This window comes from Nicotiana tomentosiformis, chromosome 9 (genome assembly GCF_000390325.3).
Source record: "Nicotiana tomentosiformis chromosome 9, ASM39032v3, whole genome shotgun sequence".
In the NCBI taxonomy this organism is placed as follows: domain Eukaryota; kingdom Viridiplantae; phylum Streptophyta; class Magnoliopsida; order Solanales; family Solanaceae; genus Nicotiana; species Nicotiana tomentosiformis.
Genome location: NC_090820.1, coordinates 88,472,575 through 88,480,549, shown reverse-complemented (window position 1 = coordinate 88,480,549; position 7,975 = coordinate 88,472,575).

The window sequence follows — 7,975 nt, the reverse complement described above, 5'->3', positions numbered from 1 at the left end:
ACAATTAACGTATAAATCATTATGAATTAAATAAAGGATAAATAATACTTCACATCAAAATAATTAAATAATAATATTCAAGATATCCCGATAAGTTAAACAAATTAAATATTTAGTGTTCTTTGGCTGACAAATAAAAATAGTTGTCACTACAAACGAGACTCTGCCAAATTTTTGTCGTAAAATCTAAAAAACTAACATATAAACTTTTATGAATTAAATAAAGGATATATAAAACTTCGTATCAAAATAATTAATAAAAATATTTCAAAATATTTTGACAAGTTAAACAAATTAAAAATTTAGTATTCTTTGACTGACGAATAAAAATACAAATAATTGTTAGTACAAATAAGACTATGCCGAATGTTTTCGTGAAGGATAAATAATACTTCATATAAAAATAATTAATAAAAATATTTTAAGATATCCGAATTTTTTATCGTTACATCTTAAAAAATAACATATAAAAAGTTATGAATTAAATAAATAAATAATAATACTTCGTATGGAATTAATCAATAAAATATTTTAAGATATCTTGAGACGTTAAACGAGTAAAAAGAACATACGTTTAATTGTTAGTAAAAAAAAAAGTTTAGTTAATATTATTCAATGTATAAACATCATTATGGATTGCCCGACTGGTCATGCTGGACCCGTGTCACGTGAGCTACTTACGCTCTAGGCGGGTCATGGAGAGTTGCTTAGTCAGAACTTCTACCCGCGACGCATTGATGTCTGGGAGTTTATTAGGGATCACCCACTACATCAGCGCACTGTCGTGTGCCTCACTCGGGCTGATTTTTATCGAGTCGTCGAAGTCGACCGGTTGCAGTTCGACTGGCCATTGATCACGACTTTGTTCGAGCGCCGGAGGCCAGAGACGTACACATTTCATTTGCCTACCGGCGAGGCTACCATCACGTTATAGAACGTGGAGGTTTTATTTGGATTGCTCGTTGACGGTCTTGTTGTCCACTACCCGCCTGCGATTAGGGAGTATAAGAGGCCTGACTATCGTGAGATGCTGGAAGAAGCTTACTAGATTCCAGCCGGTTAATGAGACTGTGATTAGTGGAATTAGCCTATTACAATTATTGCCTGTTAGGCACCACTTGGAGGCGCTACACGAATAGATCACGAATGAGACACTGGTGGAGGGTATTGAGCGGCAGTCTAGGTTGATGCTGTTGATGATATTTGGCGGCATTCTTTTCCCGAACACCTTGAAAAACCTGTGAGCCTATGTTTCTTGGCTCATCTGGAGCGGTTAGATGATTTATTCATGTACAGTTAGGGCGGTGCCATTCTAGCGTACCTGTATAGGCAGGCTATGCATGGCGTCGATGAGTAGCGTGAGGGACGTCGCTGGATTATTCTGCTTCTACATGTGATAACATTATCAATTCTTTTCATAAATATCATATATATAGTAAAAATACTCAGTTTTACGTCCACATTCAATATTAGGTTTGGGCTCGGGAGAAATTCCTGTAGATGCAGTCCCCTTTTCGACCACTAGCTCCAGATGCACCACCTCCGCCGCTTCTACCCCGTGCTAGGAGGTGGGTAGATAGGAGAGGTCGTGCCCGTGATGTCGAAGCTCGGCATTATCTCCCTCTTTACAGGAATATGTTAGATCTACTGGATGGTGATCATGTAAATACTCCTACATTTGTTAATACATGATTTGTCTTGCATTTACTTACTGTTCTTGCATTTAATAAATAGTTCGTATGGATGCCATATAGCGATGAGCTCATCGCTAATTTGCAAGACTATTGCTCACGAGGTCGAGTCGTGTGGCTTTTTGAGGCCCCATTGATATGTCTCAATACAGTTGAGCATCATCCAACGGGGAGAGTCCCGCGATAGTTTGGCCGGCCACAACATATACCTGCTCATCCCAGTTGGCATGCCTCACATTACGAGCGTGATGATCGTAGTAGAGTTGACCAGGCGTACTTGGCCTAGCTCGAGGCACGAATAGAGGACTGGGATCAAATACTTTTCATGTTCCTACCTGACCCTCTACATGACGATGTTAACGGTGAGCACGAGTACATGGCTTGGTGTCGTCATGTTACTCACACTCTGATAAGTAATCCTGATCATCGGGAGGGTCGTTGGTACGTTCCATACATCTAGGCACGAGGCACTGGTATGTTATTTGATATATTTACGTATAATGTTAGATTTACTTATATTGTTTAATTAATATGTTACATTCTATGCAAGCTATTGTCTTATACCGTATTCACCAGATGGGTCTGGAGATGCAACAACATTTAGGTAAAGAAGCGACACTGCTGCACCATTGGGGTCGTTAAGTTTCTGCGCTTGCTACTGCCACATTAGTAGCTGCATGAGCGGATGCGCGATTATGTTTTGATCCAGTATATGTTTTGCCATAGAATTACCATCATGGGCCAGACGTGCCCCCAACACGTGGTAGACGTGCCAGGCGTGGCCAGAGAGGATGGGATAGCCCACGTGATCGGGATGGTCGGCGTGGATGGGGTGGCCAACAAGGGGGCATTGAGGCATCCAGGGAGGATATTGATGAGGGTTTGTCGGGTGACCATAGTGAGGCACAAGATGCTAGTGATGATATGCCTACATTCAGACTGTTATCACCGGGAACTTCACAGTTTAGCCAGCTGGCTACTTTATCAATCGCGGGCGTCGACATTCCGTCGTATGATTGGGATGCATACTTTCTTGATCTTCCAGGCACATTTAGGGATGTAGAGGACTGTCCGGTGCGAGATGTGCACAACAGTCGACGTTTGAGCTATGGCTCTGATCATGTTAGTATCTTTCCTATCGATCTTTAAAAAGTCACTATTATAGAATTATTGTTTAGCAGAAAGATGATATTTTTCCGTTATGGTATGGAGGAGACATCACCTCTGGTGGCGAATGCACAATCTTTATCTAGTACAGCCCACCTCAGAGATTCCCTCGAGTATCCCGAAGATGAGCTCGTGCGACTTCCACTGACACACTGGTTTGGCTGTATTAACATTATTATTAATTTATTTTAATTTAAATATTAGTAAGTAATATCTAAGTTGTTTGAATATATTTTTGGATTTTTCTATCACCTATCACGGAGATGGTAGACTGTGATACTCATTTGCCGGAGATGCAGGACCCTATTCAAGAGTTAGTGAGACACAAGTTTGACTATAAAAATAATTAATCTGTTATATTATTATTATTCTATATATATAAAAATTGCTTTATATTTTTGTAGCTTACTGTTGGCCCAACGAACTCCACTACTGATCCAACTAACCTTACGGGTGATCATGCTGTAGCGCATCCTCAGATAAAGAGGCGACATGATGAGTATGATCCTGATAGTGTAGCCGGTCGGCAGGGTATGCGCCTCAGGCCAGCCAATACACTAAAGGATACAGGCTGTGGGACACATTAATATTCAACTTGTGTTGTATATATTTCATTAAATAGTAGCTTGGCGTAAATATTATTTTATGTTTCATATTATTACTTTAGTGTTTTAAGTTTTAGCATTATTGATTAATTAAATATTATCACCGCAAATAAAAATAAAGATTAATATACATTAAAATACGTAAAAAAGAACCACATAATATATGAAATCTAACACATAAAATAAACAATACACTTAAAGCAGTCACATGTTCGTTTAGTCACTATCGCATATTATTCTATGCTTCAACCATTGAAATTTCTCTTGCTGCCGATTATTTTCTTCTTCGGTTTCTTTAAGTTTCTCCTTCAATGCCTCTACTTCTTTTTCAGTGTTGTAACATTTTTCTTCGAATTTTCAGGTCTTCATTTCGTACTCCCGGGGTACGTTTCCAAAGGTTTAGTAAACATGATTTGTAGTATTCCTGTTAATGGGTTCATCGTATCGTTCTTCAAAACTGTAATGACCCGGCTGGTCGTTTTATATATTGTAGCCCCATTTTCCTATTTATTGCTTCTTCTATGTTCATTTGTGGTTATGCGACTTGTTGGAGTGGTTGTCTTGATTCCGGGGATGTTTCAGAGCGAATCGAGACACTTAGTCCCAAGGTTGGAAGCTTAAGTTGAAAGTGTTGATCGGAGTTTGACTTTTATCTAGACGACTCCGGAATACAGTTTTATCGTTCTAATAGCTTCGTATGGTGATTTTAGACTTAGGCGTATATCCGGATATTGATTTTGAGGTCCATAGGTTGGTCTGAGGCTTTTTGGCTAAAGTTGGAAAGTTAAAAGTTTGAAAGGTTTAGAGGTTTGACCAAGAGTTGACTTTATTGATATCGGGTTCGGATTTCGGTTTTGGGTGTTGGAGTAGGTCCACTGTGTCATTTATGACTTGTGTATAAAATTTGAGGTCAATCAGAGTTGGTTTGATATGATTCGGCACTGGTCTTAGAAGTTGAAAATTTATTAGTTTCGTTAGGCTTGAATTGGGGTACTATTCATGATTTTGATGTTGTTGGATGTGATTCGAGGCTTCGATTAAGTTTGTATTGTGTTTAGGGACGTGTTGATATATTTGGATGTGGTCCTTGGGGCCTCGGGTGAGATTCAGTTGAAATCGAATTAGTTTTGGACTTGGGAGGAAGGCTGAAGGCTGGGGATTTCTGGTGTAATCGCATTTACGGTGAGCTTGGCCGTAGATGCGGAGCCGCAGGTGCGGCGATGGTCTCGCAGAAGTGAAGAGGGAAGGCTCGGGGGAAAGTGTGCAGATGCAGACAAAGGATTGCAGGTACGGAGGATGAACTGGGCATGGAAGTCCGCAGAAGCGGACGTAGTTATGCAAAACGTCCGTAGGTGCGAGGGTAGGTCCGCAGATGTCACGACCCCAAATCAATTCCGTAGGATGTCGTGACGGCAACTAGTCTCTAAGACTAGGTAAGCCTAACAAAACATGCGGAATAACGGAATAATAATTTAAATCTCAAAACAACAACAACTATATGAAATGAAATCTGTAACTCAACATGTACATCTCCCAAAACTCGATGTAAATACAAGTCACAAGCTCTAGATACAGTACTGAACACTCCTATTTATCACTGTCTATAAAGATATAAAGAAATAAGAAAAGAACAGGATAGAAGGGGACTCCGAGGCTTGAGGACGCGGGCAGGTGTACCTTGATGTCTCCAATAAGCAAGCCACGCAACGCGCTAACACCGAGACTGATAGGATGTACCTGGATCTACACAAAACATGTGCAGAAGCGTAGTATGAGTACACCACAACGGTAGCCAGTAAGTGCCAAGCCTAACCTCGGTAGAGTAGTGACGAGGTTAGGTCATGGCCCTACTGGAGATAATAAGAAACAAACAGAAGATATAATGATATAATAAAAATGACAGGGAAGTGAACAATAAAGAATTTATGGGAAGTAACAACACGGAATCAAGAAAAGCTAATACAACACGAAAGGAAAATAAGAATTTTACATGTTACGGTAACAAAAACCAAACAATACAGCAAATAAAGAAAATCAACAGGGGCACTCTTGAGGTACCGCCTCGTAGTCCCGAATCATAAAATAACTCACAGTCTTTCCTTATATCAGCGCGGGAGCCTTTATATTTGGTTTTGAAAATCATTTTCCGGAAATAACATCGTGTGTTTTAGCCCACCTTATCACACCGCATGGATTCTAGTAGTTCCCCTACTAGCCAAACGTATCAAGCCCACCTTATCTCACTGCATGCGTTTCAACACCCATAACTTATACCACTGCATGTGCATCAATAATCACAACAGCACGGTAGAAACCTCGTGCAAACAATAACAACTGCACGATAGAAACCTCGTGCAATAATAACAACAACACGACAGAAACCGCGTGCAAACAACCAAACAATCACCTCAACAATAACACAAAAGCCAAAACACAACAACTAAATAAATGATATTTCACAACTTACACCTTGCCTCAAAAGAACCACAACCTTGCAATTCAATACCAAACTCAACAACAAGATATTTTAATGATAGCAATTTCAAGTAAAGAATTCCACAGTTAAGTAATGAATACGAAAATCAAGAAAAGCAATTAGTTCAACTAAACATGTGATACAAGTTGGAAATAGGAGATAAGACAAGTAGACATGTGAAATTAGGCTAGACATGATGGCTACAACATGCAAAAGTAACTCAATTAAGGCATAAAAAGGAAACTACGTAGCTAAAATCGGAATTCCAACATTTAGCCCGTGTACGCACTCGTCACCTTGCGTACACGACCTTCACATATCATAAATTATCTCCACAATACCAAATCCTAAGGGGAATTTCACCCACACAAGGTTAGACAAGTCACTTACCTCAAACCATGCTCAATCAATCAATTAGAAGGCCTTTTCCTTGATTTTCCAACTCCGAACGGGTCCAATCTAGCCAAAATAATTTCATACTATAAATATAACTATAGGAAACTAATTTAAATAATGAAATAATGATCTTAGCTAATAATTGAAAAACCGCTCCAAATATTCGACCCGGGTCCACATCTCGGAACCTGACCAAAATTATAAAATCCGAACACCCATTCGATATAGAGTCCAACCATACAAGAATTACACAAATCCGATTCTAAAATCTCGCTCAAATCCTCAAAATTCGGCCTAAGAAGTTTCCTCCATGTTTCCTTAATTTTTTAACCCAAATCACTAATTAAATGATGAAATCAAAGATAGATTAGCGAAATTTAATCAAAAATGAGTTAAGAACTATTACCCCAACAATCCATCAAAAATTCACCTTAAATCGAGCTCTCAAAGTCCAAATTGTGTAATATGAAATAAACCCTCGATTTTGAAATTTACGTCTGCTACCCAGTTATTTACACATCATGATCGCGTAAATCCTCCCGCGATCGCGTAAGACAAACTTTTGCCCAGCTCAGCTTGAACCTTCATGATCACGAAAAAGCACACACGAACGTGGATAACAACACTGCCTCAACATCGCGTTAACATCACAGGCTACGCGATCGCGTAGCATAACTGCCTCAGCCCCAGCTTCGCCAATTCTTCAACGCGAACGCGAATTCCACCACGCGTTCACGATTAACTGCAAGCCAAACCTCTGCGACTGCATCCTTCTCTATGCGAACACGTAGAGTAAAAACCATCAGACCATAAAAGCCCCTTCGCGATCGCGGTTCAAACCACACGATCGCATAGAAGGAAACTAGAAGCACCAGATTTAGCAACCCCTTAACGATCTGAAATGTGCCGAACATGGTTCGAATCACACCCGAGGCCCCCGGGACCTCAACCAAACATACCAAAAAGTCTTAAAACACCATACGAACTTAGTCGAGGCCTTAAATCACATCCAACAACATCAAGAACATGAATTGCACCCCAATTCAAGCCTAATGAACTTATAAACTTTAACTTCTGCATTCGATACCTAACCCTATCAAATCAAGTTCGATTGACCTCAAATTTTGCACACAAGTCATAAATGACATTACGGACCTACTCTAACTTACGGAATCGAAATCCGACCCCGATTTTCCAACTTTCCAAAATCTTCTAACTTTTCAACTTTCGCCAATTAACGCCGAAATGTCCTACGGACCTCCAAATCAACATCTGGACACGCTCCTAAGATCAAAATCACCCCATGAAGCTATTGAGGGACTATGTGTCCCATTTCACACAAGTCAAACTATGGTAAACTACTACGACTTAAACTTTCAAATTTAGGGACTATGTGTCCCATTTCACTCTGAAACTCTTCCGAACCTGATACCAAGTGCCCCGTCAAGTCACATAACCATAAAATGAAATAGAGGGAGCAATAATTAGGGGATTGGGGCTAATACTCTCAAAACAACCGGCCGGGTCATTACATCCTCCCCCTATTAAAACAAACGTTCGTCCTCGAACGATTATAGAGACATACCTAAAGTGGTGAAAAAATGAGGATAACGGCTACACACATCATGCTCGGTCTCCCT